A 22,990-nucleotide genomic window follows, 5' to 3' on the forward strand; every position below is an offset into this window, starting at 1 on the left:
GGACTCCTTTAGTGATTAGGAATCCCAATTCATTTAGGAATCCTTCATTCAAGTCATTTCCTTCTTCAACTAAGAAACTTTGTATCTTCAATTCTTCAACTTTGAAACGCCTTCCTAGCTTCACCAATTCCTCAAATTCGTCCATCCCTTGTGCTTTATGTGCATGAACTCCATTTTAGCCCAATTTTGCTCCAAAATGCTCCAAATTGCATCCTTTTGCTCACTTTGTCTCTAAAACCTGAAAACACATGAAAATAGCTTAAAAGACTAACTTAACTAAGAAAACACAACATAAATGCATAAGAACTAACTAACTAAGGCGCATAAATATGCTCCTATCAGGAATCCATCTTCAATTAGGAATCCTTCATTGATTAGGAATCCTTCGTTGCTTAGGAATCCTAACTTCTTCACATCTTCAATTACGTCCATTCCTTTTGCTCCAAACATGTGATAACCATTCCAAGCTCAATTTTGCTTCAAAAGGCTCCAAAATACATCTTCTTGCATCCTTTGACCTTAGAATCTGAAAACACACGAAAAGTGACTTTAAACACTAAAATAACTAAGGAAACACAACGTAAATGCACGAGAACAAGCCAATTAAGTCGCATAAATATGCTCCTATCAAATTCCCCCACACTTAACTTTTGCTAGTCCTCGAGCAAAACAAATAAAACACAACCTAAACCTTCCAACATTTGCCTCAGGGATTTCCAATGCACATGACATGTTAAAAATCATCATCCCCACATATTTGAGTCATCTTTACACTTGAGCACATACTTAATCATAGTCACCACTTACTAGCTAACAATTAACCAATTTAAACAATGTTTTGAATGTAGTAACATGCCTTAGAGAAATCACTCAATTCCTTACAAGATATGCACTCAATTTTCACTCAGATTTTCTAACTACACACCCTATACTAGTTATATGTGAGAAGATTGATGTGGTTATGAAAACGAACGCTCACATATTTGTATCACAAAGAAAGCAATTTCTGGAGTTAATAAGCATGTTTAGATATGATCTCATGAATGGAATGCTACTACTTAGATGCGAGAACCAGTGACACCATATGCTCATACCAAATTCAAACTCCACAAATTGAAACACATAACACTCAAGATTGAAGTCAAAGGTTATAACGGGGCTTAGGGTATTGGCTAACAAAGAAAGGTAAGGGAAAACAAACGTTCTTAAAGCAATAGTGAGCAAAGTAATGAAATTGACACTTAGAATTCACTTTTGAATGCAAAAATCACTTCTAAACATAAGGGAGGATTCATGCAACACTTAGGGCCTAATTTAATGTTTTGGACCCTTTCTTCAACAAACATATTTTAGAACTCTTTTTCACATCTTTTCAACTCTTTTTTTTTTTTTCTTCTTTCAATGCCGTGCCTATGGCACAATAACTCACACTTCCCCCACACTTGTTTTCTGCCATATATTAATCAAAAGGAATTCAATTTGAGTCATGCTTTACTATGCTTTAAGAACAAGGGTATGGATGGTCCTAATCTCGGCTAGGTAAGGATAACGTGGGTTAACAAAGAATGTAGGCTAACAAGGCTCGAAGGGGTTAAACTTAAACATAAAATGATATGGGATACACGGCAGTTTGGCTTTGGTGGTGGTAACTACACAACTTCATCTTGAATATGTGTTATGCAAATCAATAACATGCTTTGAATGAAATGGGTATGAGTTCTAGTATTTGGAACTAAATGATGAAACGCCCTCTAAGTAGTAACCAAGCAAAGAATAATGAGATCATGCAACGACTTAGAAAACAATAATGCACAGATTTTAACTCTCCAAATAAACGTTTAAGCTCAAGTCTCACAAGGTTGTAGCGTTTGTTTAAGTTCCTTTCTTCAAGCATGTTACAAAAACTAATTTTTATCCTTTGTGATTGCATGTAAATTCATAAGCTATAACCACAACCAAGCATAAGCAAAGAGTAATTCAAACTTTCATCATGTTAATAACTTTCTTTAACAGCCATGCAATTACAAACCGAATCCTCATTATTGTGTTGGAAGGTACCCTAGACACAAACACACAAAAACAACTCAAAACACTCTTTTTAGGTTTTTCAAAACACTTTTTTCAAATTTTTATGTGATTTTCGGAGTTATAAGTCAACACACACTAAAACACACCAAAACTGCTTAAAAACACTTAAAAACAGCAAGGAACAAGTCTATAAGTAATGGGTGATAAAATCCCACGAATTTGCATAAAAAACACTTAGTTACCCCCCCCCACACTTAAATCAAACATTGTCCTCAATGTTTCAAGCATAAAATCACACCATATAAAATTAAACACACAAACAGCAACTTAATCAACTAAAATGGCAGATTAGAAAGAATCAACAAAGAGAAGGGATTTAGGAACGCAAATTTGGAATTGGAGTGATTCCTAAGTCTTCCTTTGTTGAATGCATGGGTTGCCTCCCACGTAGCGCTTTCTTTAACGTCTTGCAGCCGGACGATGCCACATTGATTAACCTTCATGGGAAACCACGACATAGTGGGTTGTCTCCTCCACATCATGTTCTACAAAGCTCTCGTAATAAGGCTTCAAGCGATGCCTATTCACCTTGAACTCTTGACCTGTTTTGAAGCTACGAACTTGGACTGCACCATGAGGAAAAACATTAGTAATAACAAAGGGTCCAATCCAACGTGAACGTAACTTACCCGGAAATAGACGAAGACGAGAATTAAACAACAACACTTTTTGTCCAACAGAGAAGGACTTGGTGCGAATCATCTTGTCATGAAAGGCCTTCGTCTTTTCCTTATAAAGTCGAGCATTCTCGTAAGCTTCATTACGTATTTCCTCAAGTTCATTCAATTGAAGCTTACGATGAATTCCCGCCTCATCTACATCCATGTTGAACTTCCTCACGGCCCAATGAGCCTTGTGCTCCAACTCCACAGGTAAGTGACATGGTTTGCCATACACAAGCTGAAAGGGGGACATTCCTATAGGTGTTTTGTAGGCGGTCCTATAAGCCCACAATGCATCTTCTAACCTCAAGCTCCAATCTTTTCTTGTTGTCCCAACTGTCTTCTCAAGAATCTGTTTTATCTCCCGATTCGATACCTCGGCTTGCCCGCTTGTTTGAGGATGATAGGGTGTCGAAACCCTATGTGTAACGTTGTACTTCTTGAGCAGTGCCTCGATTGTGCGATTACGAAAATGTGAACCTCCATCACTTATAAGGACTCGAGGCATTCCAAACCTAGCAAAAATGTTAGACTTCACAAAATCTGCAACCACTTTGGAATCGTTAGTCCGGGTGGCTTTTGCTTCCACCCATTTGGAAACATAATCCACCACTAACAAGATATAGAGAAAACCATGTGATGAAGGAAAAGGACCCATAAAATCAATGCCCCACACATCAAATATTTCAACAGAAAGTATAGGGTTTTGTGGCATTTGATCCTTAACACTTATATTACCCATTCGTTGACAACGATCACATGTAAGGCAAAATGTCCTAGCATCCCTAAAAATGGTTGGCCAATAAAACCCACATTCTAAGACTTTAAGGGCAGTGCGTTGGGTGCCAAAATGTCCCCCACATGCATATGAATGACAGAATGTTAAAATAGATTGAAACTCAGATTCATTCACACAATGGCGTACAATCTGATCGGGACAAAATTTCCAAAGGTATGGATCATCCCAAACATAAAACCTAGCATCCTTTTTAAGCTTATCATGTTGATTCCTATTAAGTGTGCTAGGGGTATGTTTAGACACCAAAAAGTTCACTAAATCTGCATACCAAGGCTCACTTACCTGGATAGACATTAATTGCTCATCGGGGAAGGTTTCAGAAATTGGTGATGCTTCCTCATGCACCATTCGACTTAGGTGGTCAGCCACCACATTCTCCACGCCCTTCTTATCCCGAATCTCAATGTCAAACTTTTGTAGAAGCAACATCCATCGAATTAGTCTAGGCTTGGCCTCCTTTTTCGTGAGCAAATACTTGAGAGCTGCATGATCAGTAAAAATAATAACTTTATTACCAAGTATGTATGATCGAAACTTATCTAATGCAAATACCACAGCAAGCAATTTTTTTCAGTGGTTGAGTAATTTAATTGAGCATCATTTAGTGTCCTAGATGCATAATAAATAACATGAGGTTGTTTGTTCTTTCGCTGCCCCAAAACAGCACCAATCGCATAGTCCGAAGCATCACACATCAACTCGAATGGAAGGCTCCAATCTGGAGGTGTGATAATGGGAGCCGAAGTAAGAGCTTCCTTTAAGTGCTTGAATGCCGTGGAGCATGCATCATCAAACTCGAAAGCCACCTCTTTTTGAGGCAATCGGCATAGTGGTTGTGCAATCTTGGAGAAATCCTTTATGGAACGCCTATAAAAACCTACGTGACCAAGAAATGAACGAACCTCTCTAACCGAAGTTGGAGAGGGTAAGTGACGAACAAGGTCTACCTTAGATTTATCCACTTCAATGCCTTTTTCAGAAATAATATGTCCTAGAACAATACCTTGCTTAACCATGAAGTGACATTTTTCCCAATTAAGCACAAGATTCGTTTCAACACAACGTTTCAAAATTAAGGTCAAATTATTCAAGCAATGATCGAATGAATTACCAAACATGCTAAAATCATCCATGAATATTTCAATAATCTTCTCCACATAATCAGAAAATATACTCACCATGCATCGTTGAAATGTCGCAGGGGTATTGCACAAACCAAATGGCATGCGCCTATATGCAAAGGTGCCAAAGGGGCACGTGAAGGTTGTCTTTTCTTGGTCCTCCGGAGCTATCACAATTTGGTTATATCCGGAATATCCATCAAGAAAGCAATAAAATTTATAACCGGCTAACCTTTCTAACATTTGGTCCAGGAATGGCAATGGGAAGTGATCCTTCCTTGTCATGGCATTTAACTTCCTGTAATCAATACAAACACGCCAACTGGTCACAACACGAGTGGGTACAAGCTCTTGTTCTTCATTTTTCACCACCATGACTCCGGACTTCTTTGGAACAACCTGCACGGGTGACACCCAACGACTATCAGAAATAGGATATATAACACCACAATCAAGCAATTTTATAACCTCCTTTTTTACTACTTCCAACATGGGTGGATTAAGGCGACGTTGAGCCTCCCGAGATGGCTTGGCTCCCTCCTCCAAAAGGATGCGATGCATGCACGTGGTGGGACTAATGCCTTTGATATCCGCCAAGGTCCATCCAATGGCAGATTTGTGCTCCTTTAACGGGTAGTGTCTGATCTTCTCCCAAGAAAACATACTTCAAGTGACTAGGTAATGGCTTTAACTCAAGTGTAGGTGGCTGCACAATGGATGGAAGTAACTTGTTAGCCAAAACCGAATCTAAACTTGAGAGTGGAGACTTACCAGATTGTGAGGGCAATGACTCGAGAGCCGCGACCATTTCAAACACTTCACCACAAGGGGGCACGGCAATATGGTCAGATTCCATATCGTGGGTTGCAAGGATTCCCCCACACTTATTTCTTGCTCCTATGCCGTGCACTAAAGCTATTTCAAGTGCATCGTCGTTCATTCGATCAAAATGTACCTGTGCCAAAGAATCAATAATGTCAATAGCAAAACAAGAATGGTCCTCAATTGGATATTTAATGGTTTCAAAAAGATTAAAACAAATAATATCCCCATCAAACTCCATGGTTAATGTTCCTGTAAACACGTCTATCTTTGTTCTTGCTGTTTTCATGAACGGTCGGCCTAGCAAGATGGGCAATGATGGAGCATGGCTCGAATCCTCCATTTCTAAGACATAAAAATCTGCAGGAAAGATAAGATGATTGACATGCACTAAACCATCCTCAAGGACTCCCTTGGGATAAGCGTTAGAACGATCGGCCAATTGGATTATAACGCCATCTTGTTTTAACTCACCAAGGTTCATTGATGCATAAATGGAATATGGCATAACATTAATAGAAGCACCTAAATCTAACATGCATTGTTCAAATCTAGTGTTTCCAATTATGCATGGGATAGTAAAACTCCCTGGATCCTTACACTTTTGAGGTAACTTTCGTTGCAAAACCGCGGATACATTTTCACTTACTTTCACAACTTATTTGTTTGAAATTCTTTTCCTAGTTGTGCATAACTCTTTTAAAAACTTTGCATACCTGGGCACTTGCTTAATAGCATCAAGTAAATGAATGTTTACTTGGACTTTTCGAAAGGTATCCAAAATGTCCTTTTCGCTTTCTTCCTTCTTCGATTGTGCAAATCTGCGAGGGAAAGGAACATTAGGTAGATTAGTGTTCGAAATCACAACATTTGGGACAATCTTACCTGAGGTGGACGGAGGAGAGGTCTTAGATGGCTGCGGCATGGGTGGTGATACCCTTGCCGTGGGGTAAGCTTGCTCCTCTTCTTCGATTTGTATCTTCTCATCTTCCTTGTTTCTCACTTCTTTTCCACTTCTTAGTGTGATAGCTTTTGCAGATTCGAAACCACCCTTGGGATTAACCACCGTAGTGCTTGGTAACTTACCATTTTCACGGAATTGTCCCAAAAATTCGGCCATTTGGCCCATTTGCTTCTTTAGCTCATTAACCTCCTTTGCTTGGTTCTGCATTCCCTGCACCATTGTGGTTAGTAACTGATATGTATTATCGTCATTCATAGACGTACCTGGGTTGGTTTGGGATGATTGTGCTTGAGGAGGTGGTTGTGGTGCCATTGGCCTTGGAAAGAAACCCGGGGGTTGTCGGAATCCACTTTGTTGGGCATATTGTGGTGCATCTCTCCATCTGAAATTAGGGTGGTCACGCCATCCCTGATTGTATGTATTGGAGAAAGGATCACCCCTTGGTTGGTTTTGATTCCCATAACCTACAACATTGGCGGATTCCCACCCTCAATTCTCAATTAATTGAGGGCATTGATCAGATTGGTGTCCTTGAATGGAGCATACACCACAGATAACATAGACGTAAGGTTAGCCATTTGGGATTGTAACTCAGAAATAGAACTTACCTCATTTACATGTTGTGGCCGTGGGGTGTCTCTTTGCCCAACACCTTCATATTGCTGTGCATTGAGTGCTCGATTAGTAATGAGAGTTTTGGCATCCCTAGGTGTCTTGTCCACTAGAGCTCCTCCCGTGGATGCATCCAACATTTGCCGTTCAAGTGGTAAAAGCCCTTCGTAAAAATATTGAAGAAGTAGCTCCTCCTTCATTTGGTGCTGTGGACATGAAGCAACAAGAGTTTTAAAACGTTCATAATAAGTTGGAAAAGATTCACCTTGGCTTTGCTGAATTCCACTAATCTTCTTGCGAAGAAGAATGACTCGTGATGTCGGAAAGAACTTCTCTAAGAAGGCTCGCTTCATACTCTCCCATGATGTGACAGTTCCGGGAGCCAACTCATACAACCAATCCTTGGCTTTATCCAACAAAGAAAAGGGAAAAGCCTTCATCTTCAATATGTTGCTATCCACGTTCATCGGTGTCATACTTGAGCATACTACTTCGAACTCCTTTAAATGCTTATTGGGGTCCCCCATTGATAACCCATGGAACTTGGGTATATGATGTAGCAAACTTGACTTCAACTCAAATTCATCGGTCTTCTCAGGGTCTGCCTTAGGGTATTGGATGCAAAGAGGGGCTGCATTGGCCAAACCCGAGGCAGAAAGCTCCTTGATGGTTCGATTGTCTGCTGCCATGGTTGGTACTTCCTCTTCAAACCTTGTCGTGGCCTCCTCTTCAACCTCAACTTCTTGCTCTTCTAATTCAGGTTCGGGACTAGGAGGATTAGACTCTTGAAATTTCTTTTTCCTTCTCAAAGTCCTCTCAATATCACTTTCAAAGTCGAAGATATGCTCACGAACAGGTTGTGAGCTACGGGTCATAAACTAGTACCTGCACACACGAGCAAACAAGGTTAGTAACCAACTTAATAGACTCGGCACAAGTAAGGAAATAAAGTGCCTATACACGGCGCCAAAACTTGATGCGTAAAATAACTAAACACACAAATTAAACCCTTTTGTTGACAATTGTAGTATATGTATAAGTAGGGATCGTTCTTAAACCGAGGATTAGGAGGGATTGCTAAACACTCTAAACTGACTCAAATAGATAAAACTAAGCTTTAAAACACTTAACTAGACTCGAAAGACTCAAAACAAACTCAAAAGACTCAAAACAAGCTAAAAACACTCAAAACTGCCAAAAAACACAAACTGGGCAGTTTTGAGCTCTAAACACAATTTGGACGAAATTTGGGTTTCTAAAGGCTCAAAACACTTAAAAACACAATCTAAGACAAGTTCTAACTAATATGACTTAACAAAGTAAAGGGGGTTTGGTTTTGGACGAAAATAAGTAAATTAAAATAAGAACAATTTAAACAAATTCTTAAGCAAATTTAGGTGAATTGATGAGATATGGGGTAACTAGAGGGTTCTTCTCCACACATGACACACTTGTATTCAAATTGATTTCCAATTGCTTCTCTCAATAAGTCATGAAACTCAATACTCCAAGTTAACTGTGACAGCACTTTTTTAACCTTCAAGTTCTCCTTAAGTTAATGAATTGGATGGGAAAGCACATACAACAATTCAAAGCATTCTCTAAAAGTCCCGTACGTGAAAAGCACAATAAAGGTACAATCAAAGATCATTAAGTTTCATGAAAACTATAAGCATTGACAAGGCAATTGTAACTATGAAAAGCATGAAACTTTTGCCAAGAATTCACTTAACACGATCGTTTATAAGCGACCTCCACTACTTGCAAATATAATTTTGTAACTATTAGGTGAAACTCCCTTATATTTTAGCTTCAAATCCTTGCATGAAAACTAAGTGTGCACTCTTAATAAACATACAAGAATAAGTTATCAATCAAACGGTTAAGCAAATTGAATTCACAACTTATGAAATAACAACTGAAGGTAATCAATTCATAATGCAAATATAATCATGGTATTGAATAGCCCCCTCGCCAAGAAGGGCTTAGTTCCTCATAAACGCAAAACAAAGATACATAAATTTAGACATTAAAAACAAAGAATGAAAACACCTAGAAACGCTCCAACAATCCAACGTCTTGAATGGCAAGCACGTCCAAGGATCTCCTTCCTTCTTCTTTGTTGCGGCACAAGGGATGGGTGAAGGTTTTTGTGGTGATTTGTGGTGGTGGATGGATATAGGTTGGTTATGGTGAAGGGTGGAGTGCCTAGAATGGTCAGCAAGGGCCTTTATTTATAGGGGAAGGAAGGGCTACGAATTTGAAGTGGTTTTAGGGAAGGATTTATGTAGGAAAAGTAATGTGATTTTGGGTCAGAAAATAGGCAAGAAAGGTGCAGGAATTAAAGAGAAAAGGAAAGGGAAATTCGGCAGAATTTGTAGGACAGATTTAGGAATGTGTTTTGAGGCACAAAATAGGTAAGAATAGATGTAGGGTGCGGCATAGGGTTTTAGGGAAAAGGAAATACGTTTTAGGACATAAAATAGGAAGGAGAATCTCTCCCTTGTGCAGCAAGGGATGGAACAAAAAGGAATGTGGTTGAGGTGTAGAAAATAGGAAAGAAAGGTTGTGTCTTGTGCAACAAAGAACTAGAAATTAAAGGGATGGTGCGGCAATATCTAGGGCAAGTTCTAGGACTTCTAGAAACATGTAATTAGGCAACCTAACATGTTTTGAAACCCTTTTGTGGCTGGAACATAGGTGAGGAAGGATTAGGAAACTTCCAAGCCAAGAATAGAAACTTTTAAGAATGGAAACCTCCAAGAATAGAAACTTTGGTTTCCAATTATGAACTCTTTGTTCTTCATTTTCATTTCTTCATTTCTAGCCTCCTTTGATCTTCAATTTCGTCCATCCACCTTGCTCCAAGCATAAGCTATCCATTCCATGCCCAAAACTGCTCCAAAATGCACATGTTTGCATACTTTGTCCTTAAAACCTGAAATTGCACGAAAATAGCTTAAAATACTAAAATTACTAAATACTAGCAACGTAAATGCAAGGAAACAAGCTAATTAAGTCGCAAAAATATGCTCCTATCAACACGGCACAAAAACAAAGCACACACACACGGTGCAAAATTTAAAAACAAAACAGAAAACTAAACAATTTAAACAAGACTCAAGACAAGGGATTAGCAACTTTGCTCATCCCAGGCAACGGCGCCAAAATTTGATGTGAAAATTATGTTGACACACAAATTAAACCCTATTTGTGAAAATTGTAGTAATGATGTAAGTAGGGATCGTTCTAACCAGGGATTAACTAGGGGTGCTAATCTAATATAAATTGATTTAAAAACACAAAAACTAAACTTAAAGACTCTAACAAGACTACTATGATGATAGGAGCATATTTATGCGACTTAGTTGGCTTGTTCTTAAGCATTTATGTTGTTTTTCTTTAGTTATTTTAGTGTTTAAAGTCATTTTCGTGCAATTTCAGGTTTAGAGACGAAGTATGCAAAGAAGTGCAAAATGGAGCATTTTAGAGCAAAATTGAGCTGGAATGGAGTGTATGCTAATGGAGCACAAGGAATGGACGAGTTTGAAGGTCAAAGGAGCTTAAGAAATGAAGAAATGAAAGTGAAGAACAAAGAATTCAGATTTGGAAACCAAAGTTTCTAAAGTTGGAAGTTTCTATTCTTGGAGGTTTCCATTTTCGAGAGTTTCTATTCTTGGCTTTGGGCTTTTAGATGACCTAAACCCTAATTCCTTGTGGACCCTAACCCTAGCCGCACCTAGGCCTCTAGAATATCTGATTTCCTTGCCTTGCAAGGCATTCTAGAAGGCCCATCTCTAAACCCTAACCCTAGCCGCACCTTAGGCCTTATTCCCACTAAAAATCTGATTGTTTTAACCTAATTTCTGGTGGATTTGGGCTTCTAGAAACCCTAATCTGATTGCTAGGGTTTTGAAGTGCCTATATATACTCATTAAACCCTTTTGGCCGGAGATATCACCTCCCATATACATCATTCACGTCAGAAACAAAGAGGCTCTCTTTGCCGCACCTTTCCACCACCATATTCCATATTTTCTGCCCAAAATCATCCCTAGCCGCACCACCCATCAACCCTACACCTTTCCATACCATTCCCCATCCATTCTACACCATAAATACCACCCAAAACCTGTTCTAAAGTTCTCTGCCGTAGCAAGGAGGAAGGAGAATTCTTGGATGCGCTTGCTGCCAAGTTGGAGCGTTCTAGGTGTTTTCTTTCTTTGGATTTTAATTTCTAAATTTATGTATCTTTGCTTTGCGAGTATGAGGAACTAAACCCCCCCCCTTGGCTAGGGGGGGGATTCGAAACCATGTTTATGCTTGCTATATGATTTGATTACTTCTAATTGCGTTTCATAAGTTGTGAATTCAATTTACTTATCTACAAGAATTAAAACTGATTTGTGTATGTTGGTTGAGGGTCGACACTTAATTTGCATGCATGAATTTGATGCTAGGATATAAGGAAATTTCACCTAATCGTTATGGACTTATATTCATAAGTAGTAAAGGTTGATGATGTGAAAATTATGTTGACACTCAAATTAAACCCTCTTTTTATCAATTGTAGCAATGTATGTAAGTAGGGATCGTTCTAGACCGGGGATTAGGAGGGATTGCAAAATCACTTGGACATGACTTAAAAACGTAAAAACAAGTTTTAAACACTAAAATAGACTCAAAGAATGCAAAACTAAACTTTAAAACACCAAAACAAACCAAAAGACTCAAAACAGCACCAAAACACTCAAAACTGCCTTAAAAACACAATCTGGGCAGTTTTGGACACTAAGCACCAAATTGGACGAATTTGGGTTTTAACTTGAATCAAAACACTTAAAAACACAAAGTAAAACACTTACTAACTAATTTGACACTTTAAAACAAAGGGGGATTGGTTTTGGACGAATTTAAAACAAAACAAACTTTGTAAATTAAAACAGATTGTAAAAACGAATTTGATTTAAATGGGTGAATGGAAGGCTAGCTAAGGGGTTCATCTCCACACATGTTATACTTGCATACAAAACGATTTCCAATTGCTTTTCAATAAACCATGAATTCTCAATGCCCCAAGTTAATTAGGTCCGCTTAAATTAACCCTCAGATTTTCCTAACGTTATTGAATTGGATGATTGCATACGACAACCCAAAACATTCCCCACAAGTCCCCTACATGATTGCATAATAGAGATACAAGCAAGAATCATTAAGTTCTATGAAAACCATAAGCATTGACGAAGCACTTGTTACTATGATTGCATGAAACTTATGCCAAGAATTTACTTAACGCGATTGAGATCATCAACCTTTACTACTTACTTGTGAATATAATTTCATAACGATTAGGTGAAATTTCCTTATATCCTAGCATTTAACTTATGCATGATAATTAAGCGTGCACTCTCAACCAACACACACAAATCAATGTAATTCACATAGATAAGTAAATTGAATTCACAACTTATGAAACGCAATTAGAAGTAATCAAATCATAACGCAAGCATAAACATGTACTTCGAATCCCCCCCTAGCCAAGGGGAGGTTTAGTTCCTCATACGCAAAAAACAAAGAGAATTGAATTTAAACATTGAAATCAAAGGAAAAGAAACACCTAGAAATTCCAGCGACGCGAACTTGAATTGCATGAACTTCCGAGCTTCCTTCTCCTCCTCCTTGGTGCGGCAAGGGTCTAGGGACAGGTTTAGGACCTTAGGTGTATGGATGCATGGTTATGGAGGGATGTAGTAGTGTTTAGGGGAAGGGAATGGTGCGGCAAAGATGTGGAGAGAGTTTGGACGAATTTCTGGAGTGAATTGTGAATTGTGGTGAGTGGTGATCTGATTTAGGGGTTAATAGGAGTATATATAGGCACTTAAAACCCTAGGGTAATCAGATATGGACTTGGATAACCCAAATCCACAAGGAAATAGGTCTAAACAATCAGATTTTGCAAGGAAAAAGGCTCCTAGGTGCGGCTGGATAGGGATAAGGTGGATAAGGCTTCTAGAAAGCCTTGCAAGGCAAGGAAATCAGATTTCTAGAAGCTAGGGTGCGGCACCAATGTAGGGATTAGGGATAGGGCTTCTAGAATGCCCCAAAACTGATAGGAATTGCATGAAACCCACGGCAAGGATGTAAACTTCCTAGAAACTTCTCATTTGTGTCCTACAACACTTAGGAGTCCTTCTAGCATTAGGAAAACATGTCTCAATCCTCCCTTGACTTGGAATTCTTCTCCTTCTTCATCTTGGATTCCTTTTCCTTCTTGGACTTGGAAAACTTCTTTGTTGCTGAAACTTGATGCCATTTGGATTTAACTTTCCTACTTCGAGTAGGAAACCTTGTTTGAGTAGGAATCTTCATCTTCAAGGAATCCTAATTCAACTAGGAAACCCATTTTGACTAGGAATCCTAATTCAACTAGGATTCCATCTTCACTTAGGCGCTTTCCTACTTCGACTAGGAAACCTTGTTCAAGTAGGAAACATCATCTTCAAATCTTCAATTTCATCCATCCTCTTGGCTCCAAGCATATGACATCCATTCCAAGCTCAACTTTGCTCCAAAAGGCTCCAAAATGCATCCTTTTGCATACTTTGCCCTTAGAACCTGAGAACACATAAAACTAGCTTAAAAGACTACTTTACTAAGTAAAAACACTATAAATGTACAAGAACAAGCTAAACTAAGGCGCATAAATATGCTCCTATCAGTTGATGATCTCAATCGCGTTAAGTAAACTCTTGGCATAAGTTTCATGCAATCATAGTAACAAGTGCTTCGTCAATGCTTATGGTTTTCATAGAACTTAATGATTCTTGCTTGTATCTCTATTATGCAATCATGTAGGGGACTTGTGGGGAATGCTTTGGGTTGTCGTATGCAATCATCCAATTCAATAACGTTAGGAAAATCTGAAGGTTAATTTAAGCGGACCTAATTAACTTGGGGCGTTGAGAATTCATGGGTTATTGAAAAGCAATTGGAAATCGTTTTGAATGCAAGTATAACATGTGTGGAGATGAACCCCTTAGCTAGCTTTCTATCCATTCAATTCAATCAAATTCGTTTTAAAATCTGTTTTGATTTACAAGTTTATGTTTTGTTTTCAATTTCGTAAAAACCAAATCCCCCTTTGTTTTCAAGTGTCAAATTAGTTAGAGAGTGTGTTAGTTTGTGTTTTTAAGTGTTTTGAGTCAAGTTAAAACCTATTTTCGTCAAAATCTTGTTTAGAGTTCAAAACTGCCTAGAAAGTGGTTTTAAGGCAGTTTTGAGTGTTTTTGTGTTATTTTGAGTCTTTTGGTTTGTTTTGGTGTTTTAAGTTATAGTTTTACATTCTTCTAGTTCTATTCCACTAAATGTGCCATTTCCTAGCAGGTTTAAGCAATCAAAGAAATAAGAGAATGAGAAAAACATTCTGGAAACCTTTAGGAAAGTTCAAGTCAATATCCCGCTCCTTGATGCAATCAAGAAAGTTCCTAAGTATGCCAAATTCTTGAAGAGCTTTGCACAACAAGGAAGAGGATTTCGAACAAAGAAGTGGTCCATGTAAGTGAGAATGTTTCTGCAGTGTTACAAAGAAAATTACCACCTAAATGCAAAGATCCAGGTAGTTTTACAATTCCTTGTGTTATTGGAAATACTAAATTTGAACATGCTCTGTTAGACTTAGGAGCTTCAACTCAATTTATGTTTATGCATCTATGAACTTAGGAAAGCTTAAAAACGATGGTGTGATTATTCAATTGGCCGATCGTTCTAATGCATATCCAAAGGAGTTTTGGTGCAAGTTAACAATTTGATATTTCCAGCGGACTTTTACGTGCTTGACATGGAAGATTCAGCCCATTCTACCCCATTGACGATCCTTATTGGTAGACCTTACATGAAAACAGCCCGCACCAAGATCGATGTGTTCAAAAGGACTTTAACGATGGAATTTGATGGCGAGATTATTGATTTCAACATTTCTGAAGTTATTAAATTTCCTAAAAATGATCATTCTTGTTTTTCTATTGATGTGTTTGATTCATTGGTGCAGGACTATCTTGATTCGTTGGACAAAGATCCTCTTGAAACAACAATTGCCGAGGGGCCTAGAACCCAATCTGGTCATGCCTAGTGATGAAGTTGGCGAGATGGTGGCTGCCCTAGGGGCATTGCCACAACTTCCTAGTAAGTCTCCGATCCCAATTTCAATTCCCGTTTCTACTAATAAGTTGTTACCTTCAATGATTCAGGCCCCAATTCTTGAACTTAAACCATTGCCAAGTCATTTGAAGTACTTCTATTTAGGAGACAAAGAAACGTTGCCTGTCATAGTCTCTTCAACACTCCGGCATTAGAGGAAGAAAAACTTATTCAGGTGTTGAAAGAGCACAAAACAGCCATAGGATGAACCTTGGCCGACATTAGAGGTATTAGTGATGCGAAAATTAACTTAACACACAAATTTAACCCTCTTTTGACGATTGTAGTACAAGTATAAGTAGGGATCGTTATGGACCGGGGATTAGGAGGGCTTGCTAATAACCTCTAAATTGACTCAAAAACATAAAACTAAATTTAAAAACACTTAACAAGACTCACAAGACTCAAAGCAAACTTAAAATACTCAAAACAGCTTAAAACAACCAAATAAACTTAAACTAGACACTAGGAATGACTTTGGACGAAAATTGACTTTTACTTGAATCAAAACACTTAAAAACACAAACTAAAACAGATTTGAAACACTTTGAAACAAGAAACTAAAGGGGGGGTTTTGATTGGGATGAATATGAAACAAACAAACAAGTATGAAAAACTAGACAGATTGTAAAACAAATTTGAGAAATAAGATGATGGATGGGATAGCTAGAGGCTTTTTCTCCACACATAACATGTATACAAATAACTTGATTTCCAGTTACTACTTCATTGAATTATGAACGACAATGCTCCAAATTAACCGTGACATCACTGGTTAACTCTCAGATTTTCCTTGTTTTATTGGATTGGATGACATCATTCGACAACCCAATACATTCTTCTAAAGTTCCCTACATGACATCATAATAGAGATACAATCAAAGATCATTACGTTTAATGAAAATCATAAGCATTGACAAAGCACTTGCAACTATGACATCATGTCACTCATGCTAGGAATTGAACTTAACGCGATCGTTTATAAGCGACCTTCACTACATGTGAATATAAGTTTGTAACGATTATATGAAACTTCCTTATATTCTAGCAACGGATTTATGCATGCCAATTAAGTGTCAACGCTTAATTAACAAATACAAATAAGTTATCAATCAAATAGTTAAGCCAATTGCATTCACGATTCAAGAGTTCATAACTGGAATTTATCAAATTATATTGCACACATAAACATGGCTTTGAAATCACCCCTAGCCAAAAGGGGTTTAGCCACTCATATTTACAACAAAACGAAAGGAAATGAATTTAAACATTAGAAACAAAAGAAAGAAAACACCTAAACGCTCCAACGATCCAAGTTGGACAGCAAGCACATCCAAGCACTTTCCTTCCCTTCCTTTGCTACGGCACAAGGTGTTGTGAGTGTTTGAAGGTTTGTTTGTATGGAGGAATGGATGTGTTTGGATGAAGGTTGTGTTGAAATGGGAGTGAACGATCTAACTAAAATCTGAACCCATTTATGTTACACACACTTCCTTTTATATAGGAAGTGCATGGCAATAGAGGGGAACATGGAGTGGTGTAGCAATTGAGTGCAATGATTCAATGTAATGATGCATGAAATCTGAAATGATGGAGAGAACAAGGAATGGTGTAGCAATTGAGTGCAATGATTCAATGTAATGATGCATGAATCTGAAATAATTGAGGGAACAAGGAATGGTGTAGCAATTGAGTGCAATGATTCAATGTAATGATGCATAAAATTTGAAATGATGGAGGGAACAAGGAATGGTGTAGCAATTGAGTGTAATGATTCAATGTAATGATGCATGAAATCTGAAATAATGAAAGGGATACGGGTGATTATGCATGGCATGGGTGGAAAGGTGAGTAAGTGGTGAATCAATGAGTGAAAAGAGGTGAAAAGATATTGTGCACATGGTAGACAAAGGAAAGGAAGTGGAATGATGCAACAAATGAGTCAATGGAGGGAACATGGATGATGATGCACGGCATAGGAATCCAAAAGGAGTGCAATGGTGGCGCACAGCAATGATGGAAAGGTGAATGGTGGAGTGACACCCCTTTGTGGATGATGGAAAGGGAAAATGGATGATGAGCTCTTTGTCCTTTTTACATTAATTCTTCTTTCTCTTTAACACATTCCTAGCCTCTTTAGTCTTCAATTTCGTCAATCCACCTTGCTCCATGTATATGCTATTCATTCCAAGCCCAAAACTGCTCCAAAATGCATCTTATTGCTTTATAAGGCCTATGGACCTACAAACACATGAAAACAGCTTAAAATACGTAATTAACTAAGAAATAGCAACATAAATGCATGAGAATAAGCTAACTCGGTCGCATAAATATGCTCCTATCAAATTCCCCCACACTTAGCTTTTGCTAGTCCTCTAGCAAAACGAAACAAACAAAACACAACCTAGACCTTCGAACATTTGCCTCAGGGATTTTTAATGAAACATGACAAGTTAAAAATCATCATTCCCACAGATTTTGGTCATCTTTACACTTGAACACATACTTAATCACAGTCACCACTTACTAGTTCACAATTAACCAATTAAAACAATGTTTTGAATGTAGTAACATGCCTTAGAGAATTTGCTCAATTCCTTACAAGATACTCTCTATTTCACACATTTTCTGACTACACACCCTACACTAGTATATGTGAAAGGATTGATGTAAACACGAAAGACTAGGACTCACATATGTTATAACAAAGAAAGCAATTTTCTGGAGTTATTAAGCATGTTTAGATACGATCTCAAGAATGGAATGCTACTACTTAGATGCGAGAACCAGTGACACCATATGCTCATACCAATTTTGAACTCCACAAATTGAAGCACACAACACTCAAGATTGAAGTCAAGGGCTATAACAAGGCTTTGGGGTAATGGCTAACAAAGAAAGGATAGGGATAACAAACGTTCTTAAAGCGATAGCAAGCAAAACAATGAAATAGACACTTGGAAATCACTTTAGAATGCAGCATCAACTTTTAAATGCAAAGGGAAGATTCATGCAACACATAGGGCCGAATTCAATGTTTTGAACCCTTTCTTTAACAAACAACACTTTAGAGCTATTTTTCATACATTTTTTTTCAATTCTTTTTTTTTTCTTTTCTACCAGTGCCTTATTAAAGACTGATATGATATTAACTAGCACTCAAATTAACCCTCTTTTTATCAATTGTAGTAAGTATGTAAGTAGGGATCGTTCTAGGCCGGGGATTAGGAGGGATTGCTAAATCACTTGAAAATTGACTCAAAAACGTAAAAACAAAGTTTAAAACACTAAACTAGACTCAAAGAATGTAAAACTATAACTTAAAACACCAAAACAAACGAAAAGACTCAAAATAACACAAAAACACTCAAAACTGCCTTAAAACCACTTTCTGGGCAGTTTTGAACTCTAAACAAGATTTTGACGAAAATAGGTTTTAACTTGACTCAAAACACTTAAAAACACAAACTTACACACTCTCTAACTAATTTGACAGTTTGGTTCGAATCCGGTAGGTCGGACAATCTTTTTGTTCGCCAAAAAAAAAAAACTAATTTGACACTTGAAAACAAAGGGGCATTTGGTTTTTACGAAATTGAAAACAAAACATAAACTTGTAAATCAAAACAGATTTTAAAACGAATTTGATTGAATTGAATGGATAGAAAGCTAGCTAAGGGGTTCATCTCCACACATGTTATACTTGCATTCAAAACGATTTCCAATTGCTTTTCAATAACCCATGAATTCTCAACGCCCCAAGTTAATTAGGTCCGCTTAAATTAACCTTCAGATTTTCCTAACGTTATTGAATTGGATGATTGCATACGACAACCCAAAGCATTCCCCACAAGTCCCCTACATGATTGCATAATAGAGATACAAGCAAGAATCATTAAGTTCTATGAAAACCATAAGCATTGACGAAGCACTTGTTACTATGATTGCATGAAACTTATGCCAAGAGTTTACTTAACGCGATTAAGATCATCAACCTTTACTACTTATGAATATAAGTCCATAACGATTAGGTGAAATTTCCTTATATCCTAGCATCAAATTCATGCATGCAAATTAAGTGTCGACCCTCAACCAACATACACAAATCAGTTTTAATTCTTGTAGATAAGTAAATTGAATTCACAAGCCAAGGGGGGGGTTTAGTTCCTCATACTCGCAAAGCAAAGATACATAAATTTAGAAATTAAAATCCAAAGAAAGAAAACACCTAGAACGCTCCAACTTGGCAGCAAGCGCATCCAAGAATTCTCCTTCCTCCTTGCTACGGCAGAGAACTTTAGAACAGGTTTTGGGTGGTATTTATGGTGTAGAATGGATGGGGAATGGTATGGTGATAGGAGCATATTTATGCGCCTTAGTTAGCTAGTTCTTATGCATTTTTGTTATGTTTTCTTCGTTAAAGTAGTCTTTTGAGCTACTTTCATGTGTTTTCAGGCTTAAAGGGCATATGACATAAAAGGATGCAAATTGGAGCCTTTTGGAGCAAAATGGAGCTTAGATTGGAAAGTACATGCTTGGAGCACAAGGAATGGACGAGTTTGAAGGTCAAAGGAGCTTAAGAAATGAAGAAATGAAAGTGAAGAACAAAGAATTCAGAATTAGAAACCAAAGTTTCTAAAGTTGGAAGTTTCTATTCTTGGAGGTTTCCATTTGTGAGAGTTTCTATTCTTGGCTTTGGGCTTCTAGATGACCCATCCTTACCTTCTTGGACAATGCCGCACCATAGGCCCAATCCCTTTCAGATTTGGACCCTTTGCCGCACCTAGGGTTCTAGAATACTTGATTTCCTTGCCTTGCAAGGCATTCTAGAAGCCTTAACCCTAGCCCACTAAACCAGCCGAACCCTAGGCCTTTTCCCATACAAAATCTGATTGTTTTAACCTATTTTCTGTTGGATTTGGGTTTCTAGAAACCCTAATCTGATTGCTATGGTTTTTAAGTGCCTATATATACTCCTTTAAAGCTTTTGGCCGAAGTACCACCTCCCATATCATCCATTCACTCCAGAAATTTACCCTAAGCCCTTTGCCGCAACCACCAACACCATTCTCCCTAGTTCTAAGTTCTTGCCGCAACCTTCCACCCCCAAACTCCCATATTTCAGACTTCTACAACCCTAGCCGCACCTTTCCACCACCATCACCACCTCGTGCAGCCACCATTGAAGGAGAAAGAAGTAGTGCCGTGCAGTCCAAAGGAGGGAGAAACCTTGCACATGCAATCTGCCATTAGTGGAGTGTTTGGAGTTCTTTCTTCTCTTGTTTTTGTTTTCATGTTTAATTTAACTTGCTTTTCAATTATGTTAAACATGTGGAACTAATTTCTTTTTAGTTAGAGGCGAATTTGAAGCCATGGACATATGTTGGTTATGATTTGATTTACTCCAGTTATGAATTCATGAACTTTAGATGTGGTTTACTTTTCTGTTTTGATTAAGAACTTGTTTATGTATGTGGGTTGAGGGTCGACACTTAATTTGCATGCCTAAACTTGATGCTAGGATATAAGGGAATTTCACCTAATCGTTATGAACTTATATTCATGAGTAGTAAAGATCGCTAGTCACGATTTTGTTTAAGTAAACCCTAGGTTGGATTAACATGCGTATTCCATAGTTATGAATGCCTAGTCAATGTTTATGATTTCCGTTGAACTTAATGATCTTTGTTGAATGTCTCTATCATGCGTATTCCATAGTTAGGGGCTTTGATGAGGAATAATTTGGTTGTAATGCGTATCCCATTCAATCCAATGAATCTAGGGAAATCTAAAAGTTAATTTAAGCGAACCTAATTAACTTGAAGCATTGTCATTCATTGTTTGTTGAAGTCATAACTGGGAATCAAATTATATGCATATGTTCATGTGTGGATAAGGAACCCTCTAACTAGTTTCTCATCATTCTATTTCATCACAATCTGTTTTGCTTTAAGTTTGTTTTCAAAGTTTAAGTTTTAAAGTTTTAAGTTCGTCAAACTCAATCCCCCATTTATTTTAAAGTGTTAGATTAGTTAGAAATCAATTTAGTTTGTGTTTTTAAGTGTCTTGAGTCAAGTTTTAGTCCAATTTCGTCCAAATTAGTGTAGGTACTCAAAACTGCCCAGAAAGTGGTTTTAAGGCAGTTTTGAGTCTTTTAGTTGCTGTTTTGAGTTTTTGGTTGATTTAAGTGTTTTAAACTTTAGTTTTGCATTAATTGAGTCTAGTTTAGTGTTCTACATTATGTTTTTATGTTCTTGAGTCAGTTTCACATTGATTAGCATCCCTAGTTAATCCCCGGTCTAGAACGATCCCTATTTGCTCATATACTACAATTGTCATCCATAGGGTTTAATTTGTGTGTCAAGTTAATTTTCACATCATATGGAAAGGTGTAGGGTTGATGGGTGGTGCGGCTAGGGATGATTTTGGGCAGAAAATATGGAATATGGTGGTGGAAAGGTGCGGCAAAGAGAGCCTCTTTGTTTATGACGTGAATGATGTATATGGGAGGTGATATATCCGGCCAAAAGGGTTTAATGAGTATATATAGGCACTTCAAAACCCTAGCAATCAGATTAGGGTTTCTAGAAGCCCAAATCCACCAGAAATTAGGTTAAAACAATCAGATTTTTAGTGGGAATAAGGCCTAAGGTGCGGCTAGGGTTAGAGTTTAAAGATGGGCCTTCTAGAAAGCCTTGCAAGGCAAGGAAATCAGATATTCTAGAGGCCTAGGTGCGGCTAGGGTTAGGGTCCACAAGGAATTAGGGTTTAGGTCATCTAAAAGCCCAAAGCCAAGAATAGAAACTCTCAAAAATGGAAACCTCCAAGAATAGAAACTTCCAACTTTAGAAACTTTGGTTTCCAAATCTGAATTCTTTGTTCTTCACTTTCATTTCTTCATTTCTTAAGCTCCTTTGACCTTCAAACTCGTCTTGTGCTCCATTAGCATACACTCCATTCCAGCTCAATTTTGCACTTCTTTGCATACTTCGTCTCTAAACCTGAAATTGCACGAAAATGACTTTAAACACTAAAATAACTAAAGAAAAACAACATAAATGCTTAAGAACAAGCCAACTAAGTCGCATAAATATGCTCCTATCAAATTCCCCCACACTTAGCTTTTGCTAGTCCTCGAGCAAAACAAAGAAACAAAACAAAACAAAAACACAATCTAAACCTTCCAACATTTGCCTCAGGGATTTCCAATGCACATGACATGTTAAAAATCATCACTCCCACAGATTTTGGTCATCTTCACACTTAAGCACATACTTAATCATAGTCACCACGTAATAGTTCACATTTAACCAATTAAAACATGATTTTGAATGTAGTAACATGCCTTAGAGAATGTGCTCAATTCCTTACTAGATATGCACTCAATTTTCACTCAGATTTTCTGACTACACACCCTATACTAGTTATATGTGAGAAGATTGATGTAAATATGAAAACGAATGCTCACATATATGTATAACAAAGAAAGCACTTTTCGGAGTTAATAAGCATGTTTAGATATAATCTCATGAATGGAATGCTACTACTTAGATGCGAGAACCAGTGACACCATATGCTCATACCAATTTTAAACTCCACAAATTGAAACACATAACACTCAAGATTAAAGTCAAGGGTTGTAACGGGGCTAGGGGAGTTGGCTAACAACGAAAGGATAGGGAAAACAAACGTTCTTTAAGCAATAGTAAGCAAAACAATGAAATCG

At 37.7% G+C, this 22,990-nt stretch overlaps 1 long non-coding RNA gene across 1 annotated transcript in view; it reads right to left on the reverse strand.

Annotated features, from left to right (window-relative positions):
- Positions 1-16,413: 16,413 nt before the first annotated feature.
- The window catches only part of LOC126600261 (uncharacterized), a 32,158-nt gene continuing 25,581 nt past the window's right edge, over positions 16,414-22,990 (reverse strand). Inside the window, exon 2 of the long non-coding RNA XR_007615401.1 lies at positions 16,414-16,558. This is a non-coding gene — a long non-coding RNA (uncharacterized LOC126600261). The remainder of the gene's footprint in view (positions 16,559-22,990) is intronic.

This window comes from Malus sylvestris, chromosome 14, assembly GCF_916048215.2.
Source record: "Malus sylvestris chromosome 14, drMalSylv7.2, whole genome shotgun sequence".
Taxonomy (NCBI): Eukaryota; Viridiplantae; Streptophyta; class Magnoliopsida; order Rosales; family Rosaceae; genus Malus; species Malus sylvestris.